General features: G+C 47.0%; 1 protein-coding gene across 2 annotated transcripts in view; it reads left to right on the forward strand.

Annotated features, from left to right (window-relative positions):
• Positions 1-15,055, forward strand: part of CILP (cartilage intermediate layer protein) — a 155,689-nt gene that overhangs the window by 49,724 nt on the left and 90,910 nt on the right. The gene's annotated exons all lie outside the window — the stretch shown is intronic.

Consider the following 15,055-nt stretch of genomic DNA (forward strand, 5'->3'; position numbering starts at 1 on the left):
ATAATCTGTAATCATGTCAGTTCATGTATTTTTGTAAACTCGTGGGCCTGCAGAGCTTCTCTCCCTTATGGAAAGTAGGGGCATATTTACAATAAAGTGGCGAAGCGTGTCGTTAAGCCATGAAGGCTAACAACACGCATTGTCACTTTAGAAACGCAGGGCTGCACCATATTTATTAGACTATGGTGCAGCCCTGCGTTTCCCTCTGTGCTGGTGCTAAATCTGTGTTGAGGAGAAGATTCTGTATGTGCAAGAAGGTGTCTTTAAATGCCGTTTTGTAATTTCTAAAATGATTGTTTATGTGCAGAAAGGGGCACCTTCCTACACCTAAACAAGCATTGGTGTTTCGCTGTTTCTATGTAAACAGCAAACACGAGGAGAAATAAAAGCATTTCTCCTCATTTCGCATGTTTAAGACCAGGTTTTCCCTGGTCTTAATTCTGGCGTTGCTGCCTATTTACGCTGCTCATGTACATGGGAAGCAGCTTCAAAATCAATAGGTGTTGTGGTGGAACGCCCACCACAACACCCATTGCCCACCCCTTTTCACAAAGCTCCTATCGCCATCACAGGGTCATCAAAAGTGACGTTGTGGTGGCGATAGGAGCTTGCAAATATGCCTCTGAGTCTTTCAATATAACACATAGGTTTCATTTGACAACCTACCTGTTACATTGAAGAAAGTACTCTGGCAGGTAAGCAATCCAGTAGCCGTAGGTGTAATTAAGTAGGTTTATTAGTCATAAGTTAGATGGTAAAGAAGACCCCACCGGGAGCAACATTCAGCTGCTCAGCCCCACTCACTCAAACTGACCACACATTCAAACCATGCATCCACGAACATTCTGATGACATCACACACACAGGCTGAGCAGCAGGGAAGGAGAAGACCAGAATATAACACTACCTGTTATAGGGAGCCACTCGATTTCACCATCACAGGTAGTGACGTCGACAAGCATCTGTTTGTCTGGGCACAGCCAACCAGATAAATAAAGGGAGCTGGACCACTTGAATCCATTCCCTTAGCTGTAACCATTGTGTGTTTGTTATACTGGTGTTCACCCCCTTTAGGCCGAGCTAGCCGAACAAACCTTGGTGCTACGCCCCTATTACCTCCACCGCGTGTCACTGTTTCACACCTGACAACATTCAGATGAACAAAAAGTAAATATTCATGATGACAGCAATTTTGTAATCTTTTATTTAAGAGTGAATAAAACTAGTCTTATGAAGTGTTCCTACAGCAGCGTAGGTTAGATAGGATTATGGATGCACGATTGATGATGCTTAAGTCACGCCATACTGAGCCTGATATATTTGCATATCCTGCAATTCCTAAACGTAGCCAGTATGTCTGCAAAATTCATGGATCCCACATGTAAGTATATTAGGAAAAGTTAGAATGAACTCCGTGCTGCTTCCCAGCAATCCCAGCCATCCATGGATCCATAGGCCGGGGCTGCTTTTGCAGCTGCAAACCCTTGATGTGTCATCGAAAAAGAAATTCACAAAGTAGAAGCTTTCTGTGAGTGACGGCGTCCAATTATTGAATGTAGGCTGTGGGCATTGAAGGAAGTATGCTCCCCCCATTGTCCTTAACACCATGACAATTTGTTTCATTGCAGCTTTCCAGTGGATGGGATAGAAGTAAAAATAATGGCATTTTGCGATTAGAAAGTAGGTCTCGTGTCCCTTGTAGGCAACCATCCCTTCATTCAATGCCCATTTCAATGTTTTCACATACAGAATTCTGTACCATTACAGTGTTGGTGCACAAGGCAGGAAATCCTACCAAAAGGTCTTTTTAGCTTTGTGATGGATTTGTACATGCGTCACTGTGCGAAAGTATTCTCTGGTAACAAACCAGTCACTGTTTTTGCTCACCGATTGTTTTTCAATCTGACGATAAGACATTAGACCAATTATTATTATGTATCCCCAAATTAAACCTTTCCATGATTCTACTGCCAAGCAGCATAGTAGGTATGCATTTTGACCTAGATAGCACAAGCATAGCCAGGGAGTTCTTAAGTAAAGTGCATAATATTTGTGGGTGTAGCAAACAATTCAGGGTGAGTGCTAAAGAGGGTAGCGAGGGGAGAATGAGTATATAGTGTGTTGTCAGGCCAGGCAGCAGGGACGGCTCTAGGCTCATTGCGGCCCGGGGCAGGAAGCGTAGGTAGGGGGCCCCGGAAGAGGGGGTCTGGGCGGGGCAGAGCGTGGAGGCCCGTGATGAGGGGGGTCAGGGTGTTTGGAAGTGGAACAGAGCTGGGGGCCACCCAATCCCTGCCAGGGGCCGCCACGCAAATATGTATCCAGCCTCAGAGGATTATTATATTAAGGATATATATTGGCGTGGTGGCCCCTGGGGTTGGGTGGCCCTGTGCAGGTGCACAGCTTGCACATGCCTAAGGCCGCCCCTGCAGGCAGAGAAGGTAGCAGGAAGGTTCCTGAATGGAGGTAAGGGAGGTGCTCTTTGAAGCAATATTTCATGGTTGTTTCTGAAGCGGAGGGCTGTAGAGGGTTAGCTGGTGTGGTGAAGGTTGCTGTTCCAGGTCATAAGAGTAGGGCTTGAGAAGAGTTGCCTTCTGGTCACTTCCTTCTTCCAATCTTGAGTTCAGGTCTGGCTGTGTCATCACTTATTGTGCAATCTTGGCCTTCACGGATGGTGAGAGTGGCATGAAAGACTGTCTCTAGGGAGCCAAAATGCAGTAAAGGGTGCAGGCAAGTGGTGCAATACCACCATCCAACTAGGGGAGGACCAGTGCTTGAGCAGTAATTCTGAAGTATGACTCAGGAATGCAGGGTCCTTTAATGCTTAGGGAGAGTGGTAACCAGGCAGTCAAAGCTTTTAAGAATAGGTTTGTGTTAGAAAAGAAAGATTAGAATAAAGGACCGAAAGGTGCAGAGGTCCATAGAAGCGATTCGACTCCAGTTCCGTGGCGGTCACTTTCAGAAATTTGGCCTGGTTTTCCAACTCGAATTTCATCATTACAATGATCACATTTGATTTTCAGAATATTTGCCTGCTGGCTAAAGGTTTAGACTATTTTTAACCGAGTTTTTATTGCAAAATAGTGAAGGGGCTTTTATCTCACATAACATATATTTTCCTTAACAAGCCACCTTAATCCTTTTCCTGCTTTTTGATAGTATAGAAATGCATCAATAAAAAAAACAATTCCATAAGCATGCAAATCTTGTGCAGGGAAGTTAATAAATGCTAATAGAAGTATCAAGGTTTGAGTAACCCTGCAACAAGCTTTTCAAATATGCTCAACCACATGGGCATGCAAAGACAATGGCAGCTAAATGGAGAAATGCTGTCTGAACTCCAAATTACTTTTAGAGAGATCTTCTGTCTAACCTCTCTACCCTGTACTGGTTGAGAATCAGCAATCACATTTAATTAATGTAGGAACCGATTCTTTATACATATGTTTGGCAGGACCATGATGTTTTGTTTCTAAGTGGAAGCCATTACATGACACTACGCCCTCCATCGTCAGAGAAAAAAAACCTAAGTGGAGGAATGGAGAATGCAAGTAAGAAGTTGGATCCAAGGTCTCATGTGGTTTTATCAGCTGGAATTACTGGCGGGTAAAATCTGGTCCAGAGTTGCTGTACATCCTATTCCAACTGACTGGATTTCATGGTATCCAAGGGGTTTCACTCATAATTGAACGGTACTGGCAAGTTCTTAACGCACTGTAACAATAATTATATGTGCATAGCTTGCACCCCACTAGTACCATGAACCTTGTAATCGGACTTAATGGAGTACAGAAAATGATTTTAATGTCCATCTAAAGACAATGGTTGTCTACATTCTTGAAGACCTAAAAAATTTGCCATCAGTGGGTCTGTCCTCAAAATGACTGCTTGTGCTGTGAAATTTACAGCTGCAAATTGACATTCTGGTTCTTAAATGTAAAGATTTCAGCTCGACCAGAGAGAAGGGGGATGTATGTCTGTGTTCATGTATATGGTATTTCTTCAGCACATACCTAGCCAATAGGAGGCAGACTGCTTTACAGGGTCAAAGACAACCATAAAGTCAACCAGTGATAGGAAAGGTAGCTGGGTTATGGACAGGTAATGCACTCTGATGTATTATTCTTTAAAGAGGTGTGTCTTGAACTCTTTCCTAAACCAGAGCAGCATTGTGGCAGTCCTGATGATTACCGGGACATTGTTCCACACCCTGGGTGCATACATGGAAAAGGCAAATTTGCTTTTTCTTTAGTACACTTCTTAGTCTGAATCCTGGTGGTGTCCTACCTGCAGGAGTGAGAAGAACCATCAGGGATGGTGCACTGGTCTGCAAGATAGGCAGGTGTGCTGGTCATAATGGCTTTGTAAATCATGCAGCTATTTTTTAATAGAGTGCAAGCTGACATGAGGAGCGAATGGAGCTCCATTGGATCGGGGATGATGTGATCATACTTCTTCAAGCCCTGGTGAGATGTCTGCAATATGTTTGAAGCATTTAAGGTGTACAAGTATAGAGTATGGAAGACAGTGGTTAATTTGTAAAAAAATAAGTGCTGCTGCTTTCATCGGGAGGCAGCTTTGACCAGCCCATTTCTCAAATTAGCCCTTCCTACACAGAACCAATTACTAACAATAACCCCTACAAGTGGGGAGAGCATGTGGCCTGATGGCCACAGCTGCCAACTTTGAAGCTGGGGAACCAGGGTTGGGTCTTGGCATCGGCTCAACATCCTGTGATTGTGGGCAAATTTCTTAATTTTCCTGTGCCTCCCAAATATGAATGTGTCCTTTACTGGGGCTTAGGCACTGGTTTTGATGATTAAGTGCCGGTGCTCAGCACCGGAAACAACAGGTTCAGATTAAGCACTGATGGAAGACCATGGAGCAGGCATTACCTCCAGATGCAAGATTATAAGGGCTTGAATTGCCTTGTACTAAATTGGCTTTCTGGAAAAAAAGGGTTTCTCTTTGTTCAGAAGATAGAGCTAGTAAGAGGCCATCTTTGGAGTTTTTTCGGTAATGTGTTGCTTGAGGATAAGGTTGGTGTCCAGGATAAATCTAAGTGACTTGGTATTCACTTATTCACTGAAGGTTGGGGTTGGAAGTCATCAAGGTTCAGGTCATCGAGCCAGGTTTATTCTGTTTCTTGTTTGTTGTTCTTGAAATATAACCGGAATTCAGTGTTGGGAAAAGCATCAGGTAGGTGCTGGACATCCAGGTCTGGATGATGTGCAGGCATTGTTTGAAGCATCAGATGTCTGAAGCAGAGGCGACTTCAAGTAGAGTTGTAAATCATCAGTATACTGGTGAATCATGATGCTGTTACATGTGAGTAGGGGAAACAGGAAAGGCTTGGACCTTATCACAATCTGGTATGGGCCAATCAATAACTCTCCAACAAAACAATGACCAGATAGGAATTGACTTAGGCAAAAAATACTAAGTTCATGTGATTTATTTCATGACATTTGTGACTTATTTCATGCACATGTCAGTTTAAAATATTCATTGATGTCATAAGATAGACAACACAATATTCAATTTACCATGCTTATGACATTATCAATGATCCAGTAAATGAGTGATGGGTTTATCTAATGTGCAAAGGCTGCATAGCTGACCGTGAAAACAAAGCACCATTAAGTGAAAGTGCTTCCCAGAGCAGAGAAATAGAAATCCCTAATAAAATGTCACAAGTTAAGGAACCAATAAACAGCTGTTGTTTTAAATGGAGACTCTAATATGAACTACAGTGTTTGTCATTTACGTCTACAACATCTTTCAACTGTGGGGGGCGCTAGGTGGCGCTTGACCTTCATGGCCGCGCTGTAGAAAGGCTCCCGCCGACTCGGGCGGTTTCCTACACATAAACCCCATCCTTAAAAACCTAATTGGGGAGATTCGCCACCAACGGGCAGCGGAACATCTGCGGCTGCTGGGGCACTGACTCTGAGGGCCGTGCGATGCTGCTGTGCGACGAGGAGAGCTGTGGACACTTGGAGGCGGACTGAGGAGGCGAAGAAGCTGGTGAGCCCGCCTGCTGCCCGACACTACGCGAGGCCGGGGATTTACGGGCCCAGTCGCGGCGCCGCTTGTGGACCTTGGCGGCGGATGGGTGCTTGGTGCCGTGACGAAGCCCACAGGTGAGAAGCGGACTCTCACTGCTGACCGAGGGGACCTGGGGCTCTGCTGCAGTGGGCGCCCGAGCTCCTGGGGAGGCGCGGGGAGAGCTGCGAGAGGCCCGGAGACTACACGCTGTGCTAATTGGTACCTGAAGGCATCGGGGGAGATCCTAGTTTAAGCCCTAGAACCCGGAGACAGGCTTAACGGAAGGCAGCAACTGCGGGAGGCAAAAATTGCAAGCGGTAATGGCCTAAGTGACATCGGCGCTTCCAGCGGGGCCTCGGGACGCCATTTTGAGTGCAAGACGTTGCACCCGCGTTTGGCAGACATTTGAGAAAACAAAACGCCTCCTCTTCCGGCTGTGAATACAGCTTGACTCTATGCCTGGAGGACTGTGCTGAGGCGTAGTGGGCCAGACACTGTCCTTGTACCCAGAAGGAGGAGAAGTAAACCGCGGATCCTGGGAACTGATACGGCCCGCGAAGGGGGGGAGCGAGGCTGGAGAAGATCCCCTACTGCATCTACCCTATTATACCCACGCGAAGTGCACACCAACCCTTCTGGCAGCACACTATGGGGTGCACCGAGCCCAAGCAGGCGAAGCTGTCCTTTGATGCCAGGAAGACAACGGGCTCCAGCTCCAAAGATCGAACTGACCCGGATCCCCTAGAAGCATGGGATGAGGACTGGAAAGCCCTCCTGATAGGAAAGCAGCAGATCCTCACCTCCATTGACTCCAAAATGGATGCCATGAATAGCCGGCTGGAAAAAGTGGTGGAGAAATTGGATCAGCATGAGGAGCGAATTAAGGAGGCAGAACAAAGAGTGTCAACACTAGAGGATGGGGCAGGCACAACTAAGCAACACATGCTGCAAATGGATAAACTATTAAGGGTCATCGCGGAAAAGAATGAGGAGTTGGAGGCACGTTCCCGAAGGAACAATGTGAGGATCCTGGGCCTGGCCGAATCGACCAACACTGGCAGACTGGAAGACTTTATGAAACGGCTGCTGGGGGAACTCTTTGGCAAAGACTCTTTCCCCGCCCATATGACTATTGAGAGGGCACACAGATCTTTGGCGGCGCGACCTCCTCCCGGGGCCCCACCTCGGCCGGTGATAGTGAGATTTCTAAATTACCGGGACCGGGACACTGTTCTATGCCAGGCCCGAGAGAAAGGGGAAGTGCGCAATAACAACACTACCTTGGCCTTCTACGCCGATTTTACCCAGGCTGTGCAGGAAGCCCGTCGAAAGTTCACGGCCATGAAGAAAAAGCTACAGGCTAAAGAGATCATGTACGCTATGTTATATCATGCAAGATTGAAGATCAGCCACCGGGGACACTAGCACCTCTTCAATTCTCCCCAGCAAGTTGAGGAGTATTTGAAGCAAGATAGCAACGCGGAGCGGAGGGAAGAAGCTGCCCGGAGGCGATCCAGATCCCACTCTCCTCTGTCGGAACTTGGCTGATGGAATACCCCTATGACAGCGGGCAATAGTAGCCCTGAACTGCACAGACTTCTGACTGCTGCTCCAAGTTGGTGATGTACCACTATTGTTTGTTGAATGTTGTGATAAATATTGCCGCCTGGGCGCTCGCCGTCGCCCCGTCATAGAGTACCCCGCTTTCACGGGGGGACTGGATGGGTGAAATAGTGCGGTGGAGTGAAGTGCGGGAGCCCCTAGCGGTCCCCTTTGGAGGGCATTCCTCTGATTTAGAGTTCGGATTCGGACAACATGGAGGAGATGAATGTGGATGTGTTGGATGAATGGGGGGGGAGGGAGGGACATTCCTGGCAAGTTGGGGTTGCCGGTGTGGGTGGGGTTAGGGGGTGGGGAGGGAGGGCTCAGGCACACTATTGGACTGGGCACAACGGGAATGCTTATTGCAACAGACTGATTGCGTTTGGTATGACTCATGGCCAATAGCAACGGCACTTCTAATGATATGAATGTAATGTCCTGGAATGTTAGGGGTCTGAATGACCCACGTAAGCGGAGGCAGATACTGGGATATTTAGATCGCCATCAAATCCATATTGCCCTGTTACAGGAGACACATCTCCCACATGGCGGGTCGCCTCCATTCGCCACACGCTGGGCCTCTCACCGCTGCTTCACCTCCTACTCCAGTTACTCCAGGGGGGTCGCCATCCTTATTAAAAAGGGGGTGCGATTTGTACAGGGAGGTGTGGATCTCGACCCTGAAGGGAGATACTGTCTGCTGTGGGGGAGGCTGAACTGTTGTGATTGGGAATTATTACGGTCCTAATATAGATGATGCTCGACCCCCTTCTGGCACTTAGAGGCAAGCTTAACACGCTGGGAATCACCTATGTCATATGGGGGGGCTTTTAACACTGTTATGGATCCCAAAATTGACCGTTCCCATGCTGTAGCGGCGCATTACACCACTACGCAACGTACACTACAGGACATTTTACAGTCAGACTATATATTAGATACGTGGCGTCACCTGCACCCCTCTAGGAGAGAAGGAACACACCACTCAGCAGTACATAACACGTGGGCCAGACTAGATTATATGTTGGTGGCACTGGGAACGGCGCATTGGATAGGCAAAGCAATGCATTTGGCCCACACATACTCTGACCACTCCCCTATAATTGTAACGATTAACCCCCCGGTACACCTTTCCCCCTTTCTGGGCTGGCAGCTGAATCCACAACACTTACAGGATGCAGTGTTCAAAACGGAGATGGAACTAGACATTCAGGATTTTTTTACTAGGAATACTGACTCGGTTAATAGCCTCACAACGGTCTGGGAGGCATTTAAAGTGACAGTACTGGGGTGGTGCATGGCTAAGGGAGGCGGTATACTTCGAGACATTAGGCGGGAGCTACATAAATTAGAAGGGGAACTGAAAACACTGGAAAGGGACATAAGTGAAGGGAGAGATTCCTGGGAACTGCGCGCTAAAATGAGAGAGAACATTTCGGAGTATGAGGAGGCAGCAAACAGGGAATGCAAATTCCGGTGGAAACACCATGTGGCCCGAGTATATGGCGAAGGGGATAGACCAGGTAAAGCACTGGCCGGCGCGATACGAGCCCCTAGGTTTCAGAACTACGTCACGGAATTGCAAGACGAACAGGGGAGCGTGCATCAAAATCTCCCGGATCAAATGGAAATATTGATGAAGTATTACACAACGCTTTATACAACACAAAGGGGCATTCCACTCGACCTTAAAAGCTATTGGGAGGACGTAGCCCTGGCTTGGCTTGGGAAAGCGCCTCGTAAGTTCCTAGCACACGACCTAGAGGTTGACGAGATCACTGAGGCTATCATGTCCAAGTCGTCAGGGAAGGCACCGGTATCTGACGGGCTTCCTATAGATTTTTACAAAGCCTTTGTGACTACCCTGGCACCTGTACTTAAAGCAGTGTTTTATGCAGCCCTGGAGGAAGGTCGCTTACCCGCTGCAATGAGGGAGGCACAAATAATGTCACTGTTAAAGCCCGGTAAGACACCGCTGCTTTGCGATCCATATCGGCCTTTATCGGCCTTTATCGCTACTCAATAGTGATATCAAGATCCTGGCCAAAGTTCTCGCGACGCGGCTTAATTTACTTCTAGAAAAATTGGTGTTGCCTGATCAAGCGGGCTTTGTGCCCCATCGGGCTACAGCTCATAATCTACGCACCCTCTTAGCAGTCCTACAAGACATTGACCCAAATAGCGCGGCGGTGGCAGTCTTTTTGGACGCCACCAAAGCGTTTGACTCTGTCGAATGGGACTACCTGATAGGGGTCCTTCTCCATATGGGGATGCCCTTTTCCTTTGTTAATTGGATTCAGCTATTATACACCCAGCCATGTGCAAGAGTTCTCCTTAACAGCTCTAGATCTGCTAGCTTTCCGGTTGCCAGAGGCACAAGGCAGGGGTGCCCACTCTCCCCAGTCTTATTCGCCCTAGCGATAGAGCCCCTTGCTTGCGAAGTTACGTCAGCACCACAACCATAGGAGCCTTATATACCCATCCAGGCAACTACTGGTATCACTTTATGCAGATGACATAACGTTGTATGTTCACAAGCCACAGGATAACTTAAACCCAGTATTTAGGGAAATCACTAAGTTCGGTGCAGTGGCCGGAGTGCAAATAAACTGGAATAAATCTGCGGTTTTCCCCTTGACTGGTCACACTAGACCACATCCGCTGGATTATCCCCTGACGTGGGAGATGGATGACTTTAAGTATCTGGGCATCCACGTTACCAGGGATAAGGACGCCCTGCTGAGGCTTAATTATGGACAAGGTGACAGATAATGGCTCTAAATGGATTAAACTACCTCTTTCAATGGCAGGGAGGATGTTGTTGATTAAAATGAACATACTCCCGAAATGTTTATATTTATTCATAAACATTCCGTACTACCCCGGATCCTGCTTTTTTCATACGCTTAATTCACAGCTAGTCTGCCTCATTTAGGTGGGTAAACAGGCCCGATTGAAATTGACTACACTCATGCTGCCATATCGCGAGGGCGGATTTGATGTCCCTAATTTTGAACAATACTATTATAGTGCCCATGGACATTTTGTGGTATACTGGTTTCACCCACCCCCGTATATGCCTCACCTCGCGGTAGAGGACGGCCACATGGCCCCTACTCCTACACCTGAGTATGTGTATACGCCCTCTAAGGAGCGACAAGAGGACCCCTCCACAGTGGACTGCACAGTCCAGGCGTGGAATTGGTTAGCGAAAGCTGAGGGTGTACACCTGATGTACTCCCCTAGAGTGTCCTTGCGCCACTGTCCGTTGTTACCTGTCACAAGTGAAAGGATTTGCCAACGTATGCTTGATAGACTAAAGCTGGTAACATGGGGAGACCTGTATATTGGAGGGAAATTCCGCACGAAAGAACAGTTTTTTGGAGACCAAGAACATTCCTTCATGGATGTGTTCCTATACACGTACCTGAGGCAGAGTGTTAGGGCTCAAACCCCGGCGTTTCCGCAGGAACCGGAAACATTTACGTAATTACACTTAATGTTGCGGCCGGAAGCCCCCACACATGTCATTTCCATGTGGTATAAATGGGTGCGCAGCGCACCCCCCAATCACTCTTTTCGGGCCCGCCGGGAGTGGGATGTGGATCTAGACAGCCCCCTAATGGAGGATCAGTGGGAGACGGCCTGCCTTCAAACGGAAGCCATATCCAGTAGCTGTTGGTTACGGTTGGTACACTATAAATTCTTGCACCGACTTTATCACACCCCGGCGCGCCTCCATAAGATTCACCTTAGAGAAGATGGCAGTTGTCTACGATGTGGACAAAGGGAGGCGGATTTTATGCATTTGGCCTGGAGATGCCCCCGCGCGGCTTCTTTCTGGGAGGAAGTATTCACGGGGTTAACTAGCATGGTAGGCCAAACACTGACGCTGACACCTTTTAAGAGCCCTATTGGGACTGACTGGTGACATACAAACACCACACAAGCAGTTCCTTGCCACGGGTATTCTCCTAACATGAAGACAAGTGGCCTGTAGATGGGGTAGAGCCCCTAAATTTAAGGATTGGCTTCACGATATGTCCATCTGGCAGGAGTACCTTCATGTGTATGCAGAGCAACTGCCGCTGAGGTCGCGGCCCCGGGACATATGGGGCCCCTTGATGACTAATTTATTGAGGCAGGGGAGCAGTGAGGAAGAAACCGAGGGCGGAGCGCAGGGGGAGTGATTGAGATGTAATGAGAAGCTGGAAGGGTGTAGATGAGCGAATGGTTATGGTGGAACAACGGGGGAGGGAGGTAGGGTAGGAGGGCCGCAGGCCCTATTGTGTTGATGGCCGAGGACCCAGAGTCAATCTCTCGCAAGGCGAGCGGACTATTGGACCTTGAAACTACATATGGCCGAACTGATGAACTATGCTCTCCCTAGTGTGCCGGGGGAGGAGGGCGGGGAGGGTGCTGGGGTAGGAGGGGGAAATGTTAGAGTTGGGGGGAAGAGGGGAGGTTGTTTGTCTTTTTTGATATGAGATTGTACATGTAAACGCTGCTGAGGAACAGATTGCTCTGTGTGAAACTGTATCACATTATCCTTTGCACAATAAAGGTTTTTGAAATTAAAAAAAAAAAAATCCATCTTTCAACTGTTGTACAAATGTACACATCCTCTTAATGCATATTTGCTGCACCTTCTGGAGTCTAACAAGTTAACAGAGGAATAAAGTGAACATCCTCACATCCACGGTGGACATGGACGTACCTGGTAAAATGGGGTGACCGGTGTGTCTATCTGGTACGTCGTCTTTTGGAGCAATGTGTAGAGCTGCCGGGCAAACACCAACACTCCTGTCTTTCATGCTGGAGCACGGCACATAAGGACTGCTGTCTACAAATATATCCGCAGGAAGCCACATAAGAAACGTTAGTGAGCAACCATTTTATTAATGAAGTGAGTCTTTCCTGGCCATTTATGACAACAGATCTGAATTATAATTCTCCATAATTTCCATTGTATCTTTGATCCAAGCCCAAATGTTGACAGTAAAAATTTCTTGTGAAGTTTCAAACTCGTACACTTGTGATTTATACGCAAAAGCTAAAACTGGGTTAAATCAACATTGTGGCTTTCGCAACAAACTTGCGAAAGTTAGGAGATGTACATGTTAATACGGCTGACAGAGTGCCCTGCCTTCCTCCAGTATTTCTCTTCTGGTAAGAGTCCTTTGGAGCTCTGATCTGAATTGGTTACTCAGAACTAGCTGGAATCGGAGTGAGTTCCGGCTGCATTGGGAATCTAAAATGGCTGAGTATACTCTCCTCTCTGCCTTGCAAGGTCACTGTTGAGCATCTGTTTGGAATGTGAGGTTATTAAGACTGTGGAGGTTGACGGTACTGTCTGGTATGGAGTACCGGCACTTTTTTATTTTGGGATGGAGAGTACCGGCACTTCACAAGAGAAATGCTATACTTTTAATTGGAGAGTACCAGCACCTCTCAGAAACAAGCAGGTACTCTGCTACAGAGTACCTGCACTTCTATGTTTCCATTTCAAACACTGTTTAGAACGGTTGACTACCAGAGACAAGGCATTCCATTCCCGAAGACCTTGCTAGAATGCAGCAGCTGCAGCTTCATCGGTCTAGGCTGCAACTGTAGCAAGTGGATTATATAACTAACAACTTCCTTGTTGACGTATTGTATTGTAAACAATCCGACATGAGCCAATTGGGTTGTGTGCCATGTACAATAAAAGTGCCTTGAACTATGCAAGAAATTGATTCCAAGTTAACCAAGAACTTTAATTTCAAATCAGAAGTGTTGCCCATGTATTGATGTCTTTGTTCAAACACAATAATGCGAAGGCTACTTTGGACATATCTTGAATGAATGAAATATTAAAAAGTGCCACAGCTACCGTAGTAGGATGTATCAGCAAAACTGATCAGCCAAGGCACAAAATACAGCTGACACTCTGCTAAACAAATATCTGAAACTGATGAGGGTCTCCTCCAAATTTATCCCAAGGTGCTAAAACTAAGGTGTTAAGTGGCATAATGGTTCTTTTGGTCCCTGTTCTTAGATTAATGCTATTTTCAGTGGCATTGCTGTTACATGCAGGAATAGTTTGAACAGCGCGTGTGGAAGTAGCAGTAGTAACGGACCTGGGTGTCAGTGGATTGATTCATTTTAGGAAAACTGCACTCTCTTGGCAAGCACTATCTACGTATTCATGGATCTTGGCAATGGCGTTAGCCATTGCTCGAATGGGGTTTTCAATTGAGTGAAAGGAGGGCTTGGCGGACTGTCAGGTTCCTAGTGAGTAGACTCGCTGAACACATACTTGGATTTGAAAAGATGGTTTATTCACCTGCAGAAGGAATCAAGGATGGGGGACACAGGGAAAGGAAGCCAACGAGAATGACTGGACTGGATCACACTCTCAGAACGGTTCAGTCAAAGGCAAGGAGTGGCACAGAACACCCTGCTGTTTGAGGAATGGAAGGTCACTGATCTGGCTGCAGGGAAGAGGACTACAGGTAAGCATGCAGGTACTAACCAGAGTAAACTCATGAAACAGACGCAATGCAAGCTGACTGGTTTCGGCAGCGGGTGTTGCTATATTGAGCCTTCAAAAAAACAAAACTGCAGGACGCCAGCACAAACCAGACAGATGAGAGGCTGAAGAGGTAAGTGGGAGATAGATACCTGAAGGTACCAAGCACAGAAAAGCACAAAATAGGGAAGGGATAACTAGAGGGGAACCTAACACACAAAACCAGTGAAAAAAGAAAGCAACAACCATGAAAGCGAATAACATGTCGAACTGGTCCAAAGCCAAGATCCACAACTACTCATGACACCTTGTCAGGAAAAAGCTCCATTTGAAAAACAGCCTATAATATTGGTTTTACTCATTACTCCCCAGACGTGTACCAGTAACAAGGAAAATAGTGTATCAGTGCTTCAGTTAGGTAGTGGTCTACCTTTTCCAAACGCTTTAGTTTCCATTGCCATGTTCTCCTCAATTCTCAGCCCCTGTTTGGCCTTTGTTTGATCACTTATCTGTGCAGAACCTGTTTCCTAACAACCCGGAACGCCTCCCTTGAAGAGTGAAGCAGTTACCATGCTTCTGAAACCTCCAACAAGCCATGGGAGGAGCCAGAGTGATTGCCAACAGATTGAACATTTTCAAGCATTCCATCAGCACCTCCTGTTGTTTCGTTGTGGTAGCCTCTCCTGTGCCATCTACAGAATATCCTATCCTGAGGCGAAGATGATGAAGGCCTTTTGCATGCTAGGTTTTGACTGTTTTGTCTCACCTCAGCTAGTTTCTCATTCAATCATTAGTTAGTAGATTCGATGCACTGTTTTGATTTTCTGGCTAGGAGCAACAGTGGATATAATGTGATAGCAGGTGTTCAGCAAGGCTTCAGGGTCAACTGAGTTCAGG

The sequence above is a fragment of the Lissotriton helveticus genome, chromosome 3_1 (genome assembly GCF_964261635.1).
Source record: "Lissotriton helveticus chromosome 3_1, aLisHel1.1, whole genome shotgun sequence".
NCBI classification, from domain to species: domain Eukaryota; kingdom Metazoa; phylum Chordata; class Amphibia; order Caudata; family Salamandridae; genus Lissotriton; species Lissotriton helveticus.